The sequence below is a fragment of the Oncorhynchus kisutch genome, linkage group LG19 (genome assembly GCF_002021735.2).
Source record: "Oncorhynchus kisutch isolate 150728-3 linkage group LG19, Okis_V2, whole genome shotgun sequence".
Classification (NCBI taxonomy): Eukaryota; Metazoa; Chordata; class Actinopteri; order Salmoniformes; family Salmonidae; genus Oncorhynchus; species Oncorhynchus kisutch.
Genome location: NC_034192.2, coordinates 5313701 through 5337930, shown reverse-complemented (window position 1 = coordinate 5337930; position 24230 = coordinate 5313701). Strand labels below are relative to the sequence as shown.

Here is a 24230-nt window from a genome sequence, read left to right as displayed (position 1 = left end):
CAGCAGAGAGCTTGGTGACTCACCTAAAGAGAGAAGCTTTGGAATTTGTGAATCGTGGTTGCAAATCGTGATTCTCGAACGGGTGTCTTTTGAGGATATTGGACATTGGGCAATTACTGGATGTAATGGGGCTTGCATATGAAAATGTTCATAGCCTTTTGTGAATGAATTAGATCAGGGGAAGCTTGATTTCTAGTTAAATTCATACATCAGTTATGTTGATGTGCATTATAAAATCTAATAGATATAGTCATGTGCCTGTTCTCATTTAAATGACCTTCTTATGTAGAGTAAAGATATAGACTGAAAGGCAAAGGAAATCAAATTGACATTTGTATGGAGGCGGGGTTCAAGCTGTCATTGCCAATGTCATCCATACCAATAATCTTCCTGGCTAAAATGGCGACTGATCTTTACCATTCTGAAGGACTAGCTTTTGTCATCATGTTGTTATAGCCGCTGACCAGGCAGCTGTTAGTGCTACACACCAAAGTTAGTTAGAGAGGATTTCCATTGGTACTCCCCCATCCCAGAGTTCACAGAGACTGTTTACCAAGAGTGTACTGTAGGGATTTGTGATGACTATCTGTATGAGGTAAGCAGTTGTTCAGAGACACCACCAGGCTTCTAACGGTTCTGCAGAGAGGACGCACAGTGCATCTACATGTATACTGTATGTAACATACTTGTTGGCAGGGGCCAATGTCAAAGTGAATCCTAAATGGGTCAGCTACGTTATTAAACATGAGATATAGCTAATGACGCCCATTCACCCATTCAGGCTCGTTCTGTTCAGAAAATACTACTTGGTTTGAGTAAATAAAGCATGGCAAAGTAATAGAAGTGAAATGATTTAACTCGTGGTGTTCATAGTGATTGAGTTATTTTGTTTTCCTCTCCTCCTGGATGACTCACTCTCCCCCACGCCACGTCAGAGAGGGGACACAAAGACACAGACAGAAGCTACTTCTGATCAGCACACCGCCAGGTGGAAATGACTAACACCTCTTGATGCATGTTGTTTATGTGTCTGCACACCCTGCCGGAACCACGAGAATGATCAATGAACTATGTTACTCTGTGATGAGGGAATGACGTCATTATATCAATAGGGAGGAATTGATAGAGCACCTGGTGGAGTGGTTGTTCTTGTCAACATACTTAAATTGAGATGTTGAAAGGATTCTTCTCAGGTTGTCTGCCAACGGCAAACCTAAATCCTCATTATAGCATAACCATAAGCTAAATGTATTTCTCTCAAAACACCACCACTTTTCTGGAGTGGTGATGCACGTTAAGAAGTCATGGCGAGAAAGATGAGAATTTTCAAATTATACTGGAACATTTGAGTTGTCCTAATTGTTAAAGAATTGTGTTGAACCCCCTCCATTCAGGACTGGTAAGGTGATCTTGTGGTTCTCACTCTGAGGTGAAGAAATGACGACTTGGTTTGCCCCTCTGTCTTCTGAATTTAAACAAGAGCCCTTTTGATAAAGCATAGCAAAGTAATAGAAATGAAATGATTTTGCTCGTGCTGTTCATAGTGATTAGGTTATTTTATTTTCAGCGGTTTATGCCTTTAAATCATATGGTGCACATCATGAGAGTCAGTAAATGGAGAAGATGAAGAACACACACACACATGCTCAACTATAAAGGAGAGATGAGGTGGAAACCAGACGGCTGCCGCTCAATATGACATCTCCAGATTGAGATTAGCCCCTTTTCACTCCCAGAATGCCCCAAGGCTGTGTTTGACACTGTATGTGTGGGAACATGAAAGGAGTCAGAACGCTCTCCTGCTTAGCCCTCCATCATGACCTTTCAGCCCAGCCAGCCCTGCTCCTCATTCAATCCCCTATTGATTCCTTCCTGGTATTTCAGAGATTTTGATTTGAGGTGCAGAGGAACACTTTCTTGAAAGTTGAACTACTGTATATTTCCTTCGTGAATTCCATCTCCTTATAAATGTAAAGATCCACTAAGGAATTATGTGTATGTTGCATAATGAGGTACTGTATGCAGTTTCCTGTAAAAATATATAATTTCATCAATGTTATCATGGTGCCCAGTGTTACACATCCTCATCAAATAACTTTCCTGAAGGATACAGAGCAGACCAGAGGACAGCACTTATTGGATGGTGTTGCTGATCTCCTTCCAGGCTGTCTCAAAATGAATGAAGGCAGGCTGGTATAACATGGAGTGAATAAGCATCCCCCTCCTAGTGCCTGGGTCAGAGTCACGACTCTTTCATCATTTTAATGAAATATTTTCTTGCAGTGTTTGTTGAGCTCCTCTATTGATGAGATCTCCCTCCCGCTCTGGGGAAATCATGTCTCCTTCGTGGGCATGATCTGATGGGACCTCTGTGTGTATGTGTGCGTGTGTGTGTGTGTGTGTGCGTGTGTGTGTGCGTGTGCGTGTGCGTGTGCATGCGCGTGTGTGTGTGTGTGTGTGTGTGTGTGTGTGTGTGTGTGTGTGTGTGTGCGTGTGTGTGTGTGTGTGTGTGTGTGTGTGTGTGTGTGTGTGTGTGTGTGTGTGTGTGTGTGTGTGTGTGTGTGTGTGTGTGTGTGTGTGTGTGTGTGTGTGTGTGTGCGCGTGTGCATGCGCGTGTGTGTGTGTGAATGTACAGTATGTCTTAATGTGTGTGTGCAGAGGCAAGCCAGGGTTTTCCATGCATACAGAAACCCTGCACCATTCAACCACTCACAAGCACACACACAGTCACACACAGCTCCCAAAGGGGGAATTTTTGGTAGTGTCCTTGCTTGTCATTGATGATGTGCCCTGCGGTGTTGGGCTCAGACACAGGAGGGGATGTTATGTGTGCTGAAAGGGTCATCTTACTTTACCGCCGCCAGAGCAGAGCACGACAGATCCCCTCGTTCCTAGCATCTCCCCTCGACTCAGCCAATCACAGCCAAGGACTCTGTGATGTAGCGCCCCTCTCACTTGAGGGATTCCGAAGGAACTGCCACGTGACGACGGTCCGCTTAAACAGCCCAGTCTCTCCCTTCTCTCTCTTTCTCCACCTCCTCCCTCTCACCCTCTCTCTCTCTCTCTCTCTCTCTCTCTCTCTCTCTCTCTCTCTCTCTCTCTCTCAGCCCAGCGCTCGGTGCATCCACTGTCGTTTCTAACGGGGGATAATACAGCGCCACCCGTACTGCTCCCTCAACTCTGGCCACAAAATAAAGGCAGCAGACGGTGACAGCATCAGCATTAGCAACAGGAGGCTCCTCTCTGATCTCCTCCTCCTCTCCTTTTGTCTAAGACTCCTCCTCTCTCTGTCTCTCTCTCTCTCTCTCTCCCAGAGACTCCCTTGTTCCCTCCAGATGAGATCTTCTCCACATCCGGACGGACAGGTCGGGAGCTGACAGCATGCTGTGCCAGGTAAAATGAGACATTCCCTTTCTGGGGTACCGCAAAAGTTATGGGCATGAGTAGGGAGGGGCTGTGTTTGTTTGGGTGAGTGTGATTGCTATCTGATTGATATTGAGAAGAGGAGTGGAGGGAGAGGGGCAGGGGAAGTCTAATCTCTGACAACTCCCACCGCTTTGGCGTGGCACCATTTTTGGCGCCCATTTCTGTGTGGCTGCGCCCCAGCGGGCGAGGTGTTAGCGTGGTTATTAGGAGATGGAAGACTATGTACAGGTTGAAATTAGGTGATATAAGCAGAGAGATGAGTAGCTGGAGGCACGGCTCCGGAATCAGAGACCACTGTGTTGATGTCTGGGTGGATGGATGGAGGGATGAGGTGGAGGGAAGGTGGTGGAAGACGAGCAGCTGCTTTCATCCTGGGGAAGCTAATCCCTCTCACCATCAGATAAAATGGCCCGGCTGTGGCTCCGTCTTTTCCTCCTCCATCCGTCACGTGACGGGTTTATCTTTGGCATGACTTGCTTAGGGAGGAACGGAGCACACTATTGATTCGGAATAGGGAGCCAAACGTCGCTCTCAATCCTTTAACCCCTTAGTTGTGCTGCTTCCTGTTTCTGCACAGGTGTGTGGGATAAACATCATATACATTCAGAATCTTCTTTTTACAGCAGTCTATCGCTGTTGATAAGATTGAAAAAACGTTGCGAGCTCTCGAGCTGCGAACATGGATAGCTTCTTAACATCACTCTCTGGTGGTGTCGGGTCCACTAACATGGGGCCTTTGTCACAGTGAACACACGTACTGTGATATCCCCATGTACTGAGCCCAGTCTGAAACATGTCAAGCATATCCCTAGTTATTGTACTGTTGCTCTCTCTCTCTAACAAACAAGGCATGGGCACAGGTCGCCTGCTTCCCCGCCCGCCTGTTTCCCTGCCCACCTGCTATTACCTCGTATCTCAGGTGGTATGGATAAGCCCGTTGCTATGAGAGTCCACACGAGAGAGACTACCAAGCGGGTTTGCTCAGCTGTGGCCCTGGGCTCATGCAATTGAGACTCTCAGCCCCAGCCTCCCTCAGTCGCTGTGAATACATTAGCCTGGAGGTGCCCATGTCAAACTGTTGCCAGGTGATAGTAGCGAGAAGGGAAGCAACTCTCCCTCCTGCCCTCCCTCCCTGCCCCACCCTCTTGCCATCCCTCCCACCCACCCTTCCTCCTCTCCCAAATCACAATTTCCTCCCCAGCTCATTTCTCCAGACAGCAGCTTGTTGTTTACATACTGTCTGGGAGAGCTTTGCAGACGCTCCGTTTCATAACCACTAACTGAATCAGATGTGATAGGGGAAGATGGGGCTGGTCTCTAGCTGGTGGACACCATGTGCCCTGTGTTATTGTGATGACTTATTGAAACACAACAGGCAGAGAATACTTCTGTCATTCACCGGTCATATGGGAATACAGGAAACGCCGTTGGGGTAGATCTGTGTGACGTGGTTTTTCCATCCATTTACATTTATATTTGAGTAATTTATCCAGAGCGACTTACAGGAGCAATTATGGTTAAGTGCCGTGCTCAAGGGCACATTGACAGAGTTTTGTTCACCTAGTCTTCTCTGGGATTCGAACCAGCAACCTTTCAGTTACTGGCCCAATGCTTTGCTACCTGCTGCCCCAATAAGGCCAATTAGGCCAATAATCCAATAAGGCCTCAAGAAACCCTAACAAGACAATGTCTGTGAGAGCAACAACTTCCCAACCAGAGAGGAAGGGGCAGATATTGAGCTCAAATAAATCAAGCATCCCCTCTGTCGCCGGAGGTAGCATCATGTTTTATCATCCTCGTTAAATCGCCAATAATGCGGAGGACGAGGAGGCTGCTGCCCCGAGCCTGATGTGCAAACAGCCCTAACCTTTTGATTCAGCCCGTGTTATTTTGGGTTTGCCTTTTCAAAACCCAAGGCTTCTGGGTCATAAAGGGCAGCTGGCAGGATGACTTGGTGTTTGCTCAGAGCTCTTTATTTTAAACAGCTGTTGTTAATGAGAGCCGAGGATTGAGGAGGAGAAGGGGGAAGAGGAGATGAGAGGGAGGAGGGGGAGGGTGCTGTTGTCATTGCAAAATAGGAGGTTAAAAATAGTCTCTGTATGATTTGACATTGTGCGGCCGTTTGGCAGCAGGTTGCTCTGAAAGGAAGTGCACCAATCAATGACATGCTCATGAAGTGGCCTGTGTTGGCCAATGATGAATGCTTCCAATATCAGGACCTGACATCCCTCTCACCTATCACTGTCTGCTGCTGATTCGGTTGTCCATGTCAAAGGCGACTCCACAGTAGCCTCAGAAACACTCACGTCGGCTCGCTAGATGGTACAGATACAGAACCGGCTCCAGGCATAAGCGACATGAGCAGTAAGTCATGGAAAAATGTGCCGAATTGCATGAAATTGCAGAAGCTTTAAACTAAAAACTATTCTCTCTACCCCATGGCAAAATGTGTAGAATTCCAGGAAATTTACTTTAAAACATATATTTTTCTCGCAGCTGTCAAGAGGTGGGGCCACTGTACAGCCGGCCCTGTACAGATATGAGGGTGTCTGAGTGTGCCTGTCTGAGAGGTGGAATGAGCTGCTACTTTCATCTAAAGAAGCTTTAATAGCCACCTGTAAAAAGTCTTGCATTTTAGATTCCTTGAGTGTGAAGAACCATAGAGCACCTTTTAACATCCAAACCAATGACAAAGACAGAGGATCACAGAGTAGGTTGTAGTTGGCTAACCATTCTGCATGGGTCAGATACATCACGGGGGCAAGTGGCCCCCAGGGATGTGTAGTGTAGCCGGATAAATCATGTTGTGTTCAGGCAGCAAGTCGTCCCAAGGTCAGATTGACAGTAAGGGGGAGAATAGGGATGACACAGAAAGGGGGAGAATAGGGATGACACAGAAAGGGGGAGAATAGGGATGACACAGAAAGGGGGAGAATAGGGATGACATATCTTGTGCAACAGTGTATGTACTGTATGTGGAACAGAACTCTATACTGTCCAAATGATGTTTATTACCTGGTCCAGATAGGGACGACTATTGGAAACATACCTTTGATATGTTTTATCATCTTATTTCCGGGGCATGAATTCAGTTGCATTTCTCACACCTCTAATTCAAACAGACAACGGGGCTCAGTGAGGGCGGTGTGATAGCCGCTGGACAGATCAAAGAGAACGCTCCTGTCTGTGGTTTTCTCTTCTGAATTCTGCCCCTGTTTAGCTCCTGGGCCAGCTACTCTCTCTGACCTTTCCCCTCTGAGATCCTTTAAACAAGGCTTCAAACAACAACCATACAATGTAATCTCACTGCTAGCACCTGTAACTTTGCCATAGGGCCAACTGTCATGAAATACACTACATGACCAAAAGTATGTTGACACCTGCTCGTCGAACATCTCATTCCAAAATTAAGGTCATTATTCTGGAGTTGGTCCCTCTTTTGCTGCTATAACAGCCTCCATTATTCTGTGGAGGCTTTCCGCTAGATGTTGGAACATTTCTGCGGGGACTTTCATCCACTGTCGTTTCTAACGGGGGATAATACAGTGCCACCCGTACTGCTCCCTCAAAGCTGGCCACAAACTAAAGGCGGCTTCCATTCAGCCACAAGAGCATTTGTGAGGTTGGGCAATGATGTTGGGCGATTAGGCCTGGTTCGCAGTCAGTTTTACAATGAATTCCAAAGGTGTTTGATGGGTTTGATGTCAGGGCTCTGTGCAGGCCAGTCAACTTCTTGCACACCAATCTGGACAAACCATTTCTGTATGAACCTTGATTTAAGCACGGGGGCATTGTCCTGCTGAAACAGGAAAGGGCCTTCCTCAAACTGTTGCCACAAAGTTGGAAGCACAGAATCATCTAAAAAGTTCAGATTTCCTTTCACTGGAACTAAGGAGCCTAGCCCAAACCACGAAGCAGCCCCAGACAACTATTCCTCCCCCACCAAACTATACAGTTTAAACTCTGCATTGGGGCAGGTAGCACTCTCCAGGCATCTACCAATCCCAGATTAATCTGTCAGACTGCCAGATGCAGAAGCGTGATTCATCACTCCAGAGAACGCGTTTCCACGTTCTAGAGTCCAATGGTGGCTAGCTTTACACCAGTCCAGCCATCGCTTGGCATTGCGTATGGTGATCTTAGGCTTGTGTGCGGCTGCTCGGCCATGGGAACTGATTTCACGAAGCTCTCGACAAGCAGTCCTTGTGCTGACATTCAAGAGGCAGTTTGGAACTCGGTAGTGAGTGTTGCAACCGAGGACAGATGATTTCTACGCAATGTGTTTCAGCATGTGACAGTCCCGTTCTGTGAGCTTGTATGGCCTACCACTTCGCGGCTGAGCCGTTGTTGCTTCTATATGCTTCCACTTCACAATAGCAGCCCTTACAGTTGACCCGGGCAGAAATTGATGAACTGACTTATTGGAAAGGTGGCATCCTATGACGGTGCCACGTTGAAAGCCCCTGAGCTCTTCAGTGAGGTCATTCTACTGCCACTGTTTGTCTATGGAGATTGCATGGCTGTGTGCTCAATTTTATACACCTGTCAGCAATGGGTGTGGCTGAAATTGCCGAATCCACTAATTTGAAGGGGTGTCCACATTCTTTTGTGTGTATGTAGTGTCTAGCTAAGCGTTGAGTTCCAATGCATTTGTATCAGTAATGTATTTGGCTACCACCACCACTAGAACATTGCTGTTTAAAAGAGTGTGTAGTAGGGGAGATAGTGAACATAGTACATAGTGAACAATGAGATATTGCCTTCTTGACTCAATGGCATGTTGACGGTTGGTTTCAGGCAAGGAGGGATTGGTGGAGGGAGGAGCTCTCATTTGACTAGCTGTGTGTTACCATGGTGCTACATTCACTACAGTATGCCCACAGTCAACCAATGTGATGTAAGATCCTTATTCAAACAACTGGACCATTGGTGAGCATGAAACTCGAATGGCTTGTTGCACTTTGAAACACTTTGTTAGCATTGAATTCTGGCCTATCGATCTCTGTTTTGTTTGTGATGGCTTATTTCTGGCTTGGCTGGGCTTGGTCCTGTGGTATTACTCTGTTATAAGGCCCGGCTCTGATAGTTTAATTAGGCTGGTCTGAGGCTAAATCCTGATACAAGGCTCAGTGTTTAACAAGGTCTACGGAACTCAGGGCTCCTTGATCTCTGTTAGACCTGGGGAGATAAGGCAGAGATTACATGATCAATGAGGCCTTTACTATAATACAGACCCAGTGCACACCACACTCAACATTTCCTGACAATGCAATAGCTGGCAATGCTGATGCTGGGTTGTAATTGCAGAGAACTAGGGTGGATGAGTGGCATGGACACCTTTGTTTTGTGGTTTTGCTCCAGTCTCAGACCCTGAATGTACTGTATGTACAAAGGATATTGTGATGAGTTTGAAAGTGACTCACTGACACTGAACTCAACTGGGTGAGGGTTAAGATCCTTCCCTTCACGTGGAAGTCATTGGTGCAATAACAAAGCATAAAAACAAACAGCTCTTTTTGACGAGGCCCAATCTGTTTAGCCTACAGCTGTTGTTGTCCAACGTTTCTATTCATATTTACAGAGTGCGCTGTGCTGAAAACAGATGCTGATCCATTGCAGTTAGTCCTGTGGACCCAATGACTGTAGACAGGCTGGAAACGGTGTGTTTAATGAGGCCTGTGGAAGTGCACCGTCTATATTGGATATGTCTGTCTCCTATTTGAGCCACAACAATGGAATGAAGAAGCGCATGAAGTGACAATTCAAAACAATTGAATGGTTTCACCGTAGTCAAAGCTAATGAACAACAACATTTCATCATCCTGCATGCACTCTTTTTTTTATTGAGGAGGAATCCAAACTAACTGGTAAATGAGAGAAGTACGGAAGAGAGATAGCATAGTAGGTGCTATCTAGAACCCATAGAGGGAAACCTTTTTGGTTCCAGGTAGAACCTTTTTGGGTTCCATGCAGAACCCTTTTCCGGCAAGAACCCTTTTCCAGCCACTCTGCCGGACTTTTGAACTTCAATGTCCGGTAGTCTTCACCTGTTCAAGCATCCTTTAGTGTATGGCCAAATCAAAGATAGGTATTGTCATTTATAAGGGGTGGGAGAGGTATAAACAGGGGAGAGGGAGAAAATGGTGGGCAATGAAATGTATAATAATTGTCAGCCAACAAACTTACTGTACTACCCCCCTGAAAGCTGTCATTTCAAAATACCTTCAAGAGGAACTTGTTTTTCCTTTCTACATTTTTTTAATATACAGATTTTTACTGGATATTGCAGGGACAAGTTATTAGAGTTTAATACCATCTGAATGGGCAAATCTTCTCAGAGAGACCAGCCCTGGAGGAGAAATTCTCAACGCCGAGCTTCTGAGCATATCAATAATTACTAAGCCGAGCCACAGAGGTGGGTTGGAGGACATTTTGACTGTTTTATGAATGAATAAGGAACGGGAGCAGCATTCAAAGGAATGCCATTTACCTCCCCTCTTCTCCTCTCTCCCACTTTCCTAAAATGCTCACACTCATCCACTCCGTCCTGTGTCACACCTAGCAGGAGGGTAAGGGAATCATGGCATCCCAAGATGCATCTGTGGCCAGCATGCAATGAGTTGATAAAAGAAAGCTAATATAACAGAGGATGCTGTTTCACTTTACCATGTCTAGTATCTAGTAATGACTGTCTGAGTTGTACAATGCTTTTTGGCTAACATGGTTTGGACAGTCTCGTCAGAGCGATAAGACTTGTTTCGGTGGGCACTGTGGGGGTGAGTCATATTGTGACCCTCATTCATCAGAGCCATGACCACAGAGAAAAAACCCTTTCACTGCTTTATAAGGTTAACAATAAAAAGAGGATCAGGAAATTGGCGCATGCCGTTGTATTACATTTAGGGTGCAAAGACATGACAACTAGACTGAATAGCTTCTTAATACCGTATCTATTTGGACAAAGCAGCCTAGTCTGAGTACAGAAGATCCACGTTGCGAGTTATTGAAGAGCTGCTTTATGTTGTTATTGCATTTTTCTAAAAAAGTACGTTCAGTTACTTATCTCCTGTCCCTCTGTTGAAACCCCTCAAATAGGGCCAGCATGACAGCTTCGAAATGAGAGAAACTACTTCCAAGAGATTGGCCTCTGAGCTATTGCACAGCAACAACAACAGCAAGTGCCTCTGGTGCCCTTGGAAGACACATGAGTCATAAAGGACAGGACAGACAGTAATGTACAAGACACAGCGCCACCACCAAGACGTACACGCAATTACAATCAATGTCTTACTGCTGCATCCATGTCAGAAAACATCCTTCGTTGAGTTTGTGTGGACATACTAACCTGATTAGCCTAGTAGAAACGAATGACATCAGTACATGTGGGTATGGGCGGTCTTTTCTGTGTACAGATCATAGCTTCCTTTTGCCCATACATCCTATACCCCTAACATTGATTATATACAGTGTATTTCATGTCTGGTTCTTGACCTCCCTCCACCCTGATATGCTTCAGTAGGAGGATATTTGGTTGGATGAATCCCACACTAACCAATGGCATTCCTCTATTGTTTTACTACCAGCCAAGGTCATTGTTGATCATTTACTAAGGATGAATGAAATATGATATTCTGCTGTTATTGAATCTACAAATACACTTAGTGTGGCCATAATGTGTAGTAAACAGTGCAATCTGGTATGTAGATGCTAGTGTCCCTCCCTACTGAAGAACAAGGCTGTAGTAAACATTATAGCTGCTAGACCAATGGCAGCCCCAGCCCGTCTCATATTAGAATGGAACCCCCCTTCTGGTCACGGCTCGACTGGACCCTGATTGAGGAGGAATGTCGAGTGATAAGAAAAATGTATACCTCTCCACCACCTGCCCCCCCCTGTCCCCCCCCTCTTTGGAATGAATAGCCAGTGTCGAGCTCCAGTGATTCTCCATTACTGCCGGTGGAAGGTGTGTGTGCCTTTTGTGGCCGCCTGCCGAGATTAGCCTCTGATACAAACATCCTTGTTTGTCGCCATGGCAACCAAGTCTCCCGCCTGCCGTGGGTTGTCATGCCGCCTCTTCCTCCCTCACCCCTCCCTCTTCCTCCCCTGTGAGCACTGTAGATGAACACAAGCAGTTCCCTGTTACAAGCCACAACGTGCTCCATCTAGTTATCTCCCTAATCTGTCAAATGAGCCTCTCCTCCCTCTTCCAGTCCACTGTCTTTCAGGCTGCTGTGTTTACATTACACCCCCAGTCATGGCTCTTCAATTTTTCTCTCTTGCCGCTAAAAGATGAAATTGCCCCGTGAGCAGAGCTCGTGTCAATTGCTAGAATAATAACATAGCAAAATAAGCACATAGCTCTGCCTCTGCCATAGTTAGAACGAAAAAAAAGAAGCTGAAAATAGCACAACTAACATAGTTTCATATTTTGTTTGTTTGGTCCCCCCTTCCTCCATCAATGGAACAGTCTGATGAATTTGGGGATCCTCTGAAGGACGAGGCAAATGAGGAGGCTTGCTTACGGAACGGCGCATCCCACTGGGCACACACTGGTTGAATCAACGTTGTTTTCACGACATCTCAATGAAATGACGTGGAACCAACGTGGAATAGACGTTGAATTGACGTCTGTGTCCAGTGGGACGCATCGTCAGAAGAGAGAGAGAGCTAGGCTTCTCCGGAGCCAGACAGAGAGGAGGCCTCCCCAAAACATGTCCACCCAGTCAGACGGAAAACAACACTTAGTACCACAGCGCCAAGAGGGCAACTCGCCCCATTGGGGATAATAGCTAGGCATCTGGTTCAATTTGATACACTGTAATGCTGTCTAGTCTGGGGTGTAGTAACAGGTAATATTCCTCTCCATTAAAAATTGGGACTTTTGTATTGCACAGCTTGAAGCATACGATTTAAAGCTTGAATAAATGTAGAGAATGTAGAAGATTTGCATATCTGGCCATTTTTATCACATTTGGCAGCTATTGAATGAAATCCCATATTATAGCATTAATAGAGGCCATTTTCTCCTCTCTTCAGTGGGCGGCAGCTGGAGAGGCCATATTGTTGCTGGTGGAGAGCATACAATCTCAGAGCATACATTTGCTGTTCCTTATCTCCTAAATGAACTCATTACCTTGACATCCATCCCCTGCACAGATTGGCCTTGAATTTCTAATGAAACATGGCTGTCCCCTCCCATATGCACGGTGATAGATTCCCAGCCCAGGTTCTAACTCTCGCTCACTGCTCTCGCCATTGATTTTGACTTCACTCTTCAGCCAGATGAATACTCTTGAGGAGAGAAAAAAACTAAGGAAGATAAGATCTGGGGGAAAAATAGAACTCCCTCCTACAGTATAGAGACTTTCTGTGGCCATGTCCCCTCAGAAATGAAGGCATATCAAACCCAGAGCAAGGCTCTGCTAGCATCGCTCGGCTGCCTACAACACCACCACAGCAATCTCAACAAATAGCTGTTTGCTCATCGCACAGAGGACCCCACTCAGGGGGTTTGCCGTCAGTGTTCCACCACTACAAAAGTGAGGCAGCCATCAATAACAAACAGTTGTGGGCGTAAATTGGGTGTGCAGTTTCCCCCTGGCTTGCAGTTTGATTGATTGTAATGGGCAGTGAGATGAAGAATGGAAGTGTGTGTCCGGGCCAGAAGGAGGGAAGGCTTTTAGATAGATCTCAGCTGGGTCTTGTCTGGCCTTGTCCACCTGCTATGTCTCCCCAGCATGGGGCCAACACCTAGCAACACCTAGCACAACCAACAGCAAATTACTGCTACAAGATGGACTATATGGATGGGCAACAGCTGTCTTCTGGGGCATGGAACATGCGTAACACCCATTTCCTTCCCCTGTTGAAAGTCTATACTCTTCCCATTTGCTACTGGGAACCAAGTACCTAACATGCCAAACTATTCCATTCACGTCAATCTTTTTTCCTGGCGGTTTATTTTAATTGCATATTATATGCAAATTGGTGCAGAATGATATAGTACTCAACTGAATGATAGCAGAGATATGATCATGGAAGATTTCCTCATGTTTTTATCTCAGAAACATACCCAGTCACTAAGAAACGTTGATTATGCATGCATTGTGCATTGTAAAACAAACTCTTGAGGCTGCTGGCATTAATGACAATTATGCTAATGTGGGAAACAATCAAGGTATTTCACCCCAGTCCAGATGCATGTGGAACATGCAGCATTGTTACAGATGTTGCTCAGCAAATGATTTATCTGCTTCCTTCCATGGAGTGTAAATGTGGTCAATCATATGTTGAAATGGTCCTCACATGTTCCTTATCAGCATCAGTGTTGTGGCATCAATGTCATTCATGATTTCCTTACATTCTGAAAGTTTGACAATATATAAAAAGGTTTTATTGAATAAGCATTATGTGTTACCCCTTTACACACGTGGGCCTATATGGATATGGCTCAATTGAAATGTTTCTTGCAGAAGAAGTATGAAAAGCATATGCATAACCATGGTAGCAATTGAAAGGAAACCGTTTGGAGATAATGAGGAAGTTATTAGACCAAAGGTCAATCCAAACATCACTGTTACGGAAAATGAGTGAAGAGGTGTGGAGTCAGGTGCAGAGAGCAAAAGATGTGGGAAAAACACGCTTTAATGTCCAGGAAAAATAACATGAACAAAAGTAGGAAAACAAATGATCAGAAATAATAACGGACAGCGCGAAACCCGGAAATGCAAACAAACTACACTCAAACACAGAACAGACGAAACAAGCCCGCACTAAACAGAAGCGGGCTGAACAAACTTATATAACCCCACCCTAACAACCAAACAAGAAACAGGTGATACCAATCAGACAAAACCAAAGGAACACAGAACAACGGATCGGTGATAGCTAGTAGACCGGCGACGACGACCGCCGAGCGCCACCCGAACAAGAAGGGGAGTCACCTTCGGTAATATTCGTGACAATCACACTGTTTTATGTGCATTTTGCATTTTGCATTTACTGTACTTTTCACAGCATTTATTGACAATGAAATCTGAAAATACTCTGGATACATTCAGTAACATGATACGAATATTCCTGTAAAATGTGTTGTAGGTGCAACGTACTGTACGACAAAAGGATGACAAAGGTTTGAGTGAGAGGACTAACTGGTGTCTCCAAGTGGCCACAAACCTCTCCAAACTCAGCAATTGCAACAGACTTTGTGACCCAAAGAAGAGTCTTGAACTATAAGATGTTTTTAGCTCTCCTAGCTGTGCTGTTGAGGAACTACAGCAAGCACACTTGTAGTTGTTTGTTTGGAACACAACCCTGCATCCATGTCATCACACAAAAAAAGATCCATTATAAATCGCAATCTGGGTCAGGTGGGCATGATTTGAAAGCTTGTTCTATTGCCAACATGACTAGCTAAGTTATAAAATATAATCTCACAGTGTTAGGCTTTCACAAGGCAATTCAGAGAAACAGAACGTAATATTTGTGCCATAGAAAGGAGTCATGTGCGCATTCAGGTGCGTGTGCAGTGCGGCAAATTTTCTTCACAAACACACATATGCTCATTCTGTTCAGAACAACCCAGCGTATGACGACATGTCATCTTGTAACTGTACATCAAACATAGTGACCATAAACGTTGAATCTGAATATGACATGAGTTTTATAATTTGGAGATGTGAAGGGCACATTTGGACTCACGAGTGTTTAGCTTGCTTGTATGACATCAAAGCAGTACTTATTATAATGCAGTATTTATTATAATTCTCAACGTCTCATCTTTCAAAAATATATACATTGAGTCCTCTTAATTTACAGCATTCCCCTCACTCGGACAACAACAAATGTGCAAACATTAGCCCGATTAGCGGGAGGGGTGGTTCAACTTCAGAACGTCTGTCAGTCAAAACCCATACAGAGCTCTGAATCGCAGAGCCATAGCTCTGACATTATGTTCCAATTTAGGTGCTTATTAGTGCCCAAATATGCTATTTTCAACCTGTATACGGGTATGACTGTAAAGGGCTACCACACTAGAATAGATTTATTTACTCACAATGTACTCACAATGTACTCACAATGTACTCACAATGTACTCACAATGTACTCACAATGTACTCACAAAAGAACAACAGACAAATAAAAAAGTACCACATATTGTTGAAAATGAAAGAGCAGGAACTTGTCCGCCTGCCAGCAGTAGCCACTAAACACCATGGGTCCTAGCTACATAGAGGGTTTTTAAAACTGTTTCTATTTAGTGGCCGGCAGGAGGCAAGGACGGCCTCAATGTCAGGGCTCTCCCCCACCGTGCTTAGTCCCTCCGGGCCTCAGGGGCCCCACTCACATATTCCGAGACTCTTCAATCAACAACCTAGCAACCCAGCCTCCCCGCGCGGCTGCCCAACCCTGCTAAGAATCCCCTGGGGGCCATGGGGTACAACCTAGCACAGACACTCATGACCCTCCAGATGGTGACTAAACCCAGCCTTATCTGTGCAGCATTCACAGACCTGTACAGCATGTGGATAAACCAAGAAAGTCAGTGGATCTGCACCAATCACTCCAGCTTTGTGAATTCATAAAGGCATCCAAGCCATTAACACACATGGGTTCATTGCTAGAAGGTGTATGTGAATGACTGTCGTGGATTAGAGGCTCTTAAAGACGTGAGGTTCACTTGCACATTAGTATTCCCACCCATAGAGGCTGGAGTCGTTCACTCTTTATGATAACTCAAGCAGAGTGGTTCATTTGCCTATTCAGATGATGAAGAGATGGCTGCAGTGCATCGTCACTGCCTCTAGATACTGCTGCAACCTGAGATGTGACGGCCCCTTTTGATGAATCAGTGGCCACCAGCAGACTGACACTTGTGACGTGATGTCATCTGAATCTGTTCATATGTAAATATACAATTATGTCATTATTGGAACATGGATAAAGGGGATTGGAACTGAGCTCAAATGTTGTGCGAGGCAAGAGCTATTTCGGGAGAAAGAGGGAAGAGTGGAGTGTGTATGCTGCATTTGAGTGGCCGTGAATTAGCACCCCATTGCACCAGCCGTCTGCAATTGCATATAACTCACGCAGGGCACCAAGGCCTTACATCTGTGCCGATGCCTCTGCCAAGCTTCTACACCCTCATGAAAAAGTACTACTGATCACTACTTCACAAGAGCTACACAAAACCTGCTGGTTTTACTACTTGATTACTATTGCGATGTCTAGTAAACCAGTAGTAACTTATGTAGTAATGAGTGATACATTGGGACATTTCACTACTGGTGAACACTACATACTTCCTATTCAAATCACTACATTCATCTCACTTAATGACTACTGTGTAACTACTGAGCTTTCTGGAATCTACAACACATGTTCACTACGGAATTACTACGTAATGCCTACAAATTACTGCTGTAGGCCTACTCAATCCCTATTGAATTACTACTGCCATTTGTGTGCGTAGAGTTGTCAATACTGATCACTACTTCCTACAAATCCTTTTGAATTGCTATTGAAAACAGACACATTTACCTGAACAAAATCACAATTGACATCTTCTTGTTTCACCATTGTGTCACCTCTAGACTAGTACACATGATATTTCCTCAAGTTTCTAGCTGTAGTTAAGTCATCAAACAAGAAATAATAAGCTTGTACAAACGGAACTGCATTTTTAAAATGTATTAAATGAATTACATATCAAATTACATATGGACACATTTTTTTATCCATTTGAAGCTGTGTCTTCATTCAGCATCGACTTAACTATCTTCAGATACTCTTTTTTTGTTGCAGCCATATTTCTCCACCATGAAACCTTTTAGAAAATAAAGACAAGCACAAGAGACAACCAATTATAAGCCATTATCAATCATCTGCTAACAGAGGTCCAACAAGGCAACACAGAAAAACATTTGATAAACAATGTTACTCTTACTAACAATGGCCTCTAGTCTTCTTATGTCGAGGGCCTCCTTGGCTGACAGGTCAAAAGAGGTAAGTGGAATGTGTATGTATACCAATATGAACATAGTGCACAGTTCCATTCAAACACACATACAGTACTTATTAGCTAGCATGATTAAAACAGAGCCTACATAGCTACATGTCAATGTGGCTAGCAAACAGCTAAGCTAAACATGGATAGCAATCTTTTTAATGTGGTAAAAAAAGTTATTTAAACAGCTAAACAACGACATGAAAATATTCCTAAAACATAAAGGAAAGTTCAAACTTATAGATGGTGCCAGAATAAGGGCTATGAAAGACAGGATGACAAAGGATGGAAGATCATTACATTTGGAATTGTCAAAAACAGTAGCTAACAGTAGCTAACTACTTCCTGCTTTGTCTTCTTTGGTGGTCACGAAAAGCCGGTGTAGTCTGACTTCAGTGTTGTGACAACTTATTTACTGCCAACTTCAAGTAGCACAAATCTCTACCTGATTACTACTGGAAACTACTGGTTCCTTACTGAACCCTACAAAACTCTACTTGTGTATCTTGAGTTGGGCATAAGCTACATCTTCACTACACAATCCCTACAGGTCTCTACATAGTCACTCCTGCACGAATAGGTTTAGTTAAGGAATTCAATAGTACTTTTCAGATGAGGGTTTGGCCTTAGTAACCTGGTGTTTGCTCTTGTCTCGGTGCAATGTCATGGAGTCAACATATTTTTTTGTATGGGGGGATAATTCACCATTGACTGGTCAGACAGGAAGGAAGCATAAGAAAAAAGTGTATCAGTGTTGTTAAACTGTATTTGGACATACTAATATCAGAGCTTATTGTCGTGATGTGTGTGGTATTGGCAATGGAGGTTAGCAAAGTGGTTTGCTTTGTTCCCGGAATTGGACAGAAAAATCCCCTTCTCTCCTGTCATCCTCTGTTGCAAAGTGGTGGCTCTTGATTGACCCCTGTCTGCCCAGTGTGACAGAAAATTATGTTGTCTCTGTCGGAACAGTAAACACACTCAACAGCCAACTCGATCTCATGCCACAGATCACAGTACACTGAGTGACTCTGTCTACTATTCCTCCACTTGCTATCACTTCCTTGTTTGCCTCTATTTCTCCCCCCTCTCTCTCTGTCGCACTCCTCCTTATCTCCATCTCTTTCGCTCAATATATATTTTTCACACTCTCCATAGATGCAGCTCTTCACTAGACACAAAGCCATAGGCAACATTTACCATTCATTAAGCTTGCGGGACATTCACAAAATGAATATGTGTGTGCGTGGTCATACATTGTCCTGTCTTGGTTATCTCCATTCATTTCCTGTCCCTTATAGTTGCCCCTGGATGCAAAAGTATTGTTTCCGCCCAGCGCCTGGTGTTGGTCTGCTTAAGCAAACATACTTTGACGTTGATTTGACAAATTGTTTGTGTTCCAGATGCACTGAGTCCTTTGACCCCAGGGCATCGTTTGCAGAACGCAACGATTTTACCTTTGCCTTGACCAATAGCTTTGATTGGCTTCTATCAAAGGAAGCAGACTTGTTTTGAATCAGACCCAGATGTACAGTGCCTTCCAAAAGTATTCATCCCCCTTGGCATTTTTCCTATTTGTTGCATTACAACCTGTAATTTAAATGGATTTTTATTTGGAATTCATGTAGTGGACATACACAAAATAGACCAAATTGGTGAAGTGAAATGAAAAAAATTACTTGTTTAAAAAAATGAAAAACAATTTAAAATCGAAAAGTGACGCATGCATATGTATTCACCCCCTTTGCTATGAAGCCCCTAAATAAGATCTGGTGCAACCAATTACCTTCAGAAGTCACATGATTAGTTAAATAAAGTCCACCTGTGTGCACTCTAACTGTCACATGATCTGTCACATGATCTCAGTAAATATACACCTGAAAGGCCACAGTGTTTGCAACACCACTAAGCAAGGAGCACCACCAAGCAAGCGACACCATGAAGACCAAGGAGCTCGCCAAACAGGTCAGGGACAAAGTTGTGGAGAAGTACAGATCAGGGTTAGGTTCTAAAAAAATATCAGAAACTTTGAACATTCCACGGAGCACAATTAAATCCATTATTAAAAAATGGAACGAGTACGGCACAACAACAAACCTGCCAAGAGAGGGCCGACCACCAAAACTCACGGACCAGGCAAGGAGGGCATTAATCAGAGAGGCAACAGAGAGACCAAAGACATACAGTGGGGCAAAAAAGTATTTAGTCAGCCACCAATTGTGCAAGTTCTCCCACTTAAAAATATGAGAGAGGCATGTAATTTTCATCATAGGTACACTTCAACTATGACAGACAAAATGAGAAAAAAAATTCTCCAGAAAATCACATTGTAAGATTTTTTATGAATTTATTTGCAAATTATGGTGGAAAATAAGTATTTGGTCACCTACAAACAAGCAAGATTTCTGGCTCTCACAGACCTGTAACTTCCTCTTTAAGAGGCTCCTCTGTCCTCCACTCGTTACCTGTATTAATGGCACCTGTTTGAACTTGTTATCAGTATAAAAGACACCTGTCCACAACCTCAAACAGTCACACTCCAAACTCCACTATGGCCAAGACCAAAGAGCTGTCAAAGGACACCAGATACAAAATTGTAGACCTGCACCAGGCTGGGAAGACTGAATCTGCAATAGGTAAGCAGCTTGGTTTGAAGAAATCAACTGCGGGAGCAACTATTAGGAAATGGAAGACATGCAAGACCACTGATAATCTCCCTCGATCTGGGGCTCCACGCAAGATCTCACCCCGTGGGGTCAAAATGATCACAAGAACGGTGAGCAAAAATCCCAGAACCACACGGGGGGACCTAGTGAATGACCTGCAGAGAGCTGGGACCAAAGTAACAAAGCCTAACATCAGTAACACACTACGTCGCCAGTGACTCAAATCCTGCAGTGCCAGACATGTCCCCCTGCTTAACCCAGTACATGTCCAGGCCCGTCTGAAGTTTGCTAGAGAGCATTTGGATGATCCAGAAGAAGATTGGGAGAATGTCATATGGTTAGATGAAACCAAAATATAACTTTTTGGTAAAAACTCAACTTGTTGTGTTTGGAGGACAAAGAATGCTGAGTTGCATCCAAAGAACACCATACCTACTGTGAAGCATGGGGGTGGAAACATCATGCTTTGGGGCTGTTTTTCTGCAAAAGGACCAGGACGACTGATCCATGTAAAGGAAATAATGAATGGGGCCATGTATCGTGAGATTTTGAGTGAAAACCTCCTTCCATCAGCAAGGGCATTGAAGATGAAACGTGGCTGGGTCACCGCCCGGGCAACGAAGGAGTGGCTTCCTAAGAAGCATTTCAAGGTCCCGGAGTGGCCCAGCCAGTCTCCAGATCTCAACCCCATAGAAAATCTTTGGAGGGAGTTGAAAGTCTGTGTTGCCCAGCAACAGCCCCAAAACATCACTGCTCTAGAGGAGATCTGCATGGAGGAATGGGCCAAAATACCAGCAACAGTGTGTGAAAACCTTGTGAAGACTTACAGAAAACGTTTGACATATGTTATATACCCTTTGTTGGCAATGACATAGTATTGAGATAAACGTTTGTTATTGACCAAATACTTATTTTCCACCATCATTTGCAAATAAATTCATAAAAAATCCTACAATGTGATTTTCTGGATTTTTTTTCTAATTTTGTCTGTCATAGCTGAAGTGTACCTATGATGAAAATTACAGGCCTCTCTCATAATTTTAAGTGGGAGAACTTGCACAATTGGTGGCTGACTAAATACTTTTTTGCCCCACTGTACCTGAAGGGTCTGCAAAGCTCCATAGCTGAGATTGGAGTTTCTGTCCATAGGACCACTTTAAGCCGTACACTCCACAGAGCTGGGCTTTACGGAAGAGTTCCCAGAAAAAAAGCCATAAGCAACCACATTTGGTGTTTGTCGAAAGGCATGTGGGAGACTCCCCGAACATATGGAAGAAGGAACTCTGGTCAGATGAGAATAAACTTAAGCTTTTTGGCCATCAAGGAAAACGCTAGGTCTGGCGCAAACCCAACACCTCTCATCACCCCGAGAACACCATCTCCACAGTGAAGCATGGTGGTGGCAGCATTATGTTGTGGGGATGTTTTTAATTGGCAGGTACTGGGAAACTGTTCAGAATTGAAGGAATGATGGATGGTGCTAAAAACAGGAAAATTCTTGAGGGAAACCTGTTTCAGTCTTCCAGAGATTTGAGACTGGGACAGAGGTTCACCTTCCAGCAGGACAATGACCCTAAGCATACAAAAATCCCAGTGGCTATATGTGCCAAGCTTATAGAGACATACCCCAAGAGACTTGCAGCTGTAATTGCTGCAAAAGGTGGCTCTGCAAAGTACTGACTTTGGGGGGGGAGAATTATGCACGCTCAAGTTTTCAGTTTTTTTGTCTTATTTCTTGTATGTTTCCCAAGAAAAAATATTTTGCATCTTCAAAGTGATAGGCATGTTGTGTAAATCAAATGATACAAACCTCCCTAAATGTATTTTAATTCCAGGTTGTACGGCAACAAAATATGGAAAACGCCAAGGGGGGAGAATACTATCGCAAGCCACTGTATTTTCATTGGACATATAACTTCTGTAAATCTCCAAGGTGATCATCAGGGGGTCTGTTCAATAACTGAGCCTCGTGAATCACACTAATGCTCCCTTAAATCCCTCTGAATTACTCCACATTATTCAACCAAATTTCAGCCCAGTTTGTCAGGTAATGTTATTTATAATGTGATGTCAAGTTGTACTGGGGCTTAGGGGGGCAGTGGCTCCGGTAATCTGATACAGCCAGTGAACTAGTGGTTTAAACACTGAATCGATGCCAACGTGTCTCCAAAGTCTCATTGATTTTTCACATGTGCAGCTAAATAAGCAGTGTCTTGGTGCTGTGCCAGGATAGGGATCAAAAACTCCTCTTATTCCTCCTACATGACTACATTGGACTTCTATTCACAGACAGAGAACAGGGAAGTCCCATGACATATTGTTATCTCTCTATATAAGGCCAGACAAGGTCATCTTGCATATGTATTTACTCTGTAACTTGTTACCATTAGATGTTGAGGAGTGTCATGACATTGCCCTCTTTGAGTACAGCGAGCACCATCACCCGCTCTATGCTTCTACAACCAGACTGCTGTGGTCAGAGGTCGTAAATTCCTGAGAAGACCTCATGGACATACCGTAATAGAGAGTCGTTGTTCATGGAGACAAAGGAAATCCTTCCACCTCACAGAACCTGAGGTACGAACAAAGTTCATGTTCCTGAGAAAGTGTAAAAGATCGGTGAAGAATCCAGCTACGAACTGGTCCGTTTGTCAAAACGGGACAAAGGTTGTTGACCAAGCTTACCTCAATTACGAGATAGCTAAAGGTGTAGACCATTGCTGAATCTTTTTAACCATGCCTTGTGGTTAAACTCTTAGACTATCGTTACCGACAGAATAAGAACTAGTCTGTGATATTGCTTACTAGTCTGCAGCTAGGAATTCGGCATCATTGAATGCGAAGAACAACAACCACCGAAACATCCATTCTATAACGAATGTCACTTTGAACTATCCCCTCTAAACAAGACAGAGAGAGAGAGGGAGAGAGACGCACAATTCTACAAAAGAAAGACTTTTCACCAGCGATCAAGACGACACACTGAGCGTAAATATATATATTGATTGCAATTGTTCCCAAATGAGTGAGCATTCGTGTGTAAGGATTAACATTTCAATTGTTATAATTATTAACTCTGTAGTGACTTCTTAGTCAAACAAGCCGCCATGCCGGTTCAGCCCACTAGGGCACATTCTATCATTTCATGTAACCATATTTACTGTTTGTTTATGCATTTCTGTGAATTACTTAGTTAGTAATAAATAAATGATTTAAGACAATTGATGTATGGATGACTCATAGTGAAGACTGTGTTCGTGCAGATAACCAACAATTTATGACGTTTGGAATGAGACTAACGTTAGGTTAAATAAATAAATAATTAATTAGAAGACTATTGATCAGAAATGAAAATATCTGAAAGGTTATATTGGGAAATTATAACTTTGAAATCTGAATACTTTCCTTGGTGCCCCAAATTCCTAGTTAATTACAGTTACATGATTATTCAGTTTAATGAAGTAACTAATAACAGAGAATCTTTGATAAAAATGAAGTCTTCAGTTTAATGATAGTAAAGACACGACAGGAGGAATGATTGGTAAGGTGTGTTAGCTAGTAAAGGGATGATGGTTGAACCGGAGTGTGTAGCGTGCCTTTCATGCCAGCCAGATAACCCTGGACCCAGTCCCTGTTCTGCTCGGCTAGCCTGGACACCAGCCCAAACAGGGTCTCATGTTTCACACCACACCAGCACCTCTTCCTCCCTCTCTGCCTGGCTGAAAGGCATGTCCTCCACAGGGCTGAACACCTCCGTCACCAGGGGGGAGGTGACACCAAGTTGTGTGGACTTAATGATGGGGCTGACATTTACAGAACAGGGCCAACTGCATCACTTCTCCAGTGCATCATCTGTTCTCCCTCTCACCTCAGCCCCCACACAGTCACAAACCTATTTATGTGGATGTGTGACTGTGAGACACGTGCCTTTGACATGTCTTACTAGCATCATCATTGACAGGTATGAAATACCATATTATTATGTTTGTCCGTGGGAGGTTTGGCTGACAGAAAACACAGTATCCCGCCATCAGTCAGGAAGTCAATGTGTCAGATGTTTTATTCAAGACAGCTGGGTGTATTTCTGGCACCTGGCTGGTCCATCTGACCCACATCAAACAGCCGAGACACCTGTT

At 44.0% G+C, this 24230-nt stretch overlaps 1 protein-coding gene across 2 annotated transcripts in view; it reads left to right on the top strand.

Moving 5' to 3' along the window:
• Nucleotides 1–3125: 3125 nt before the first annotated feature.
• The window catches only part of syt1a (synaptotagmin Ia), a 229786-nt gene continuing 208681 nt past the window's right edge, over nucleotides 3126–24230 (top strand). For both annotated transcript variants that reach the window (XM_031797851.1, XM_031797848.1), the window contains exon 1: nucleotides 3126–3393. The gene's annotated coding sequence lies outside the window, so the exon portion shown is untranslated. The remainder of the gene's footprint in view (nucleotides 3394–24230) is intronic.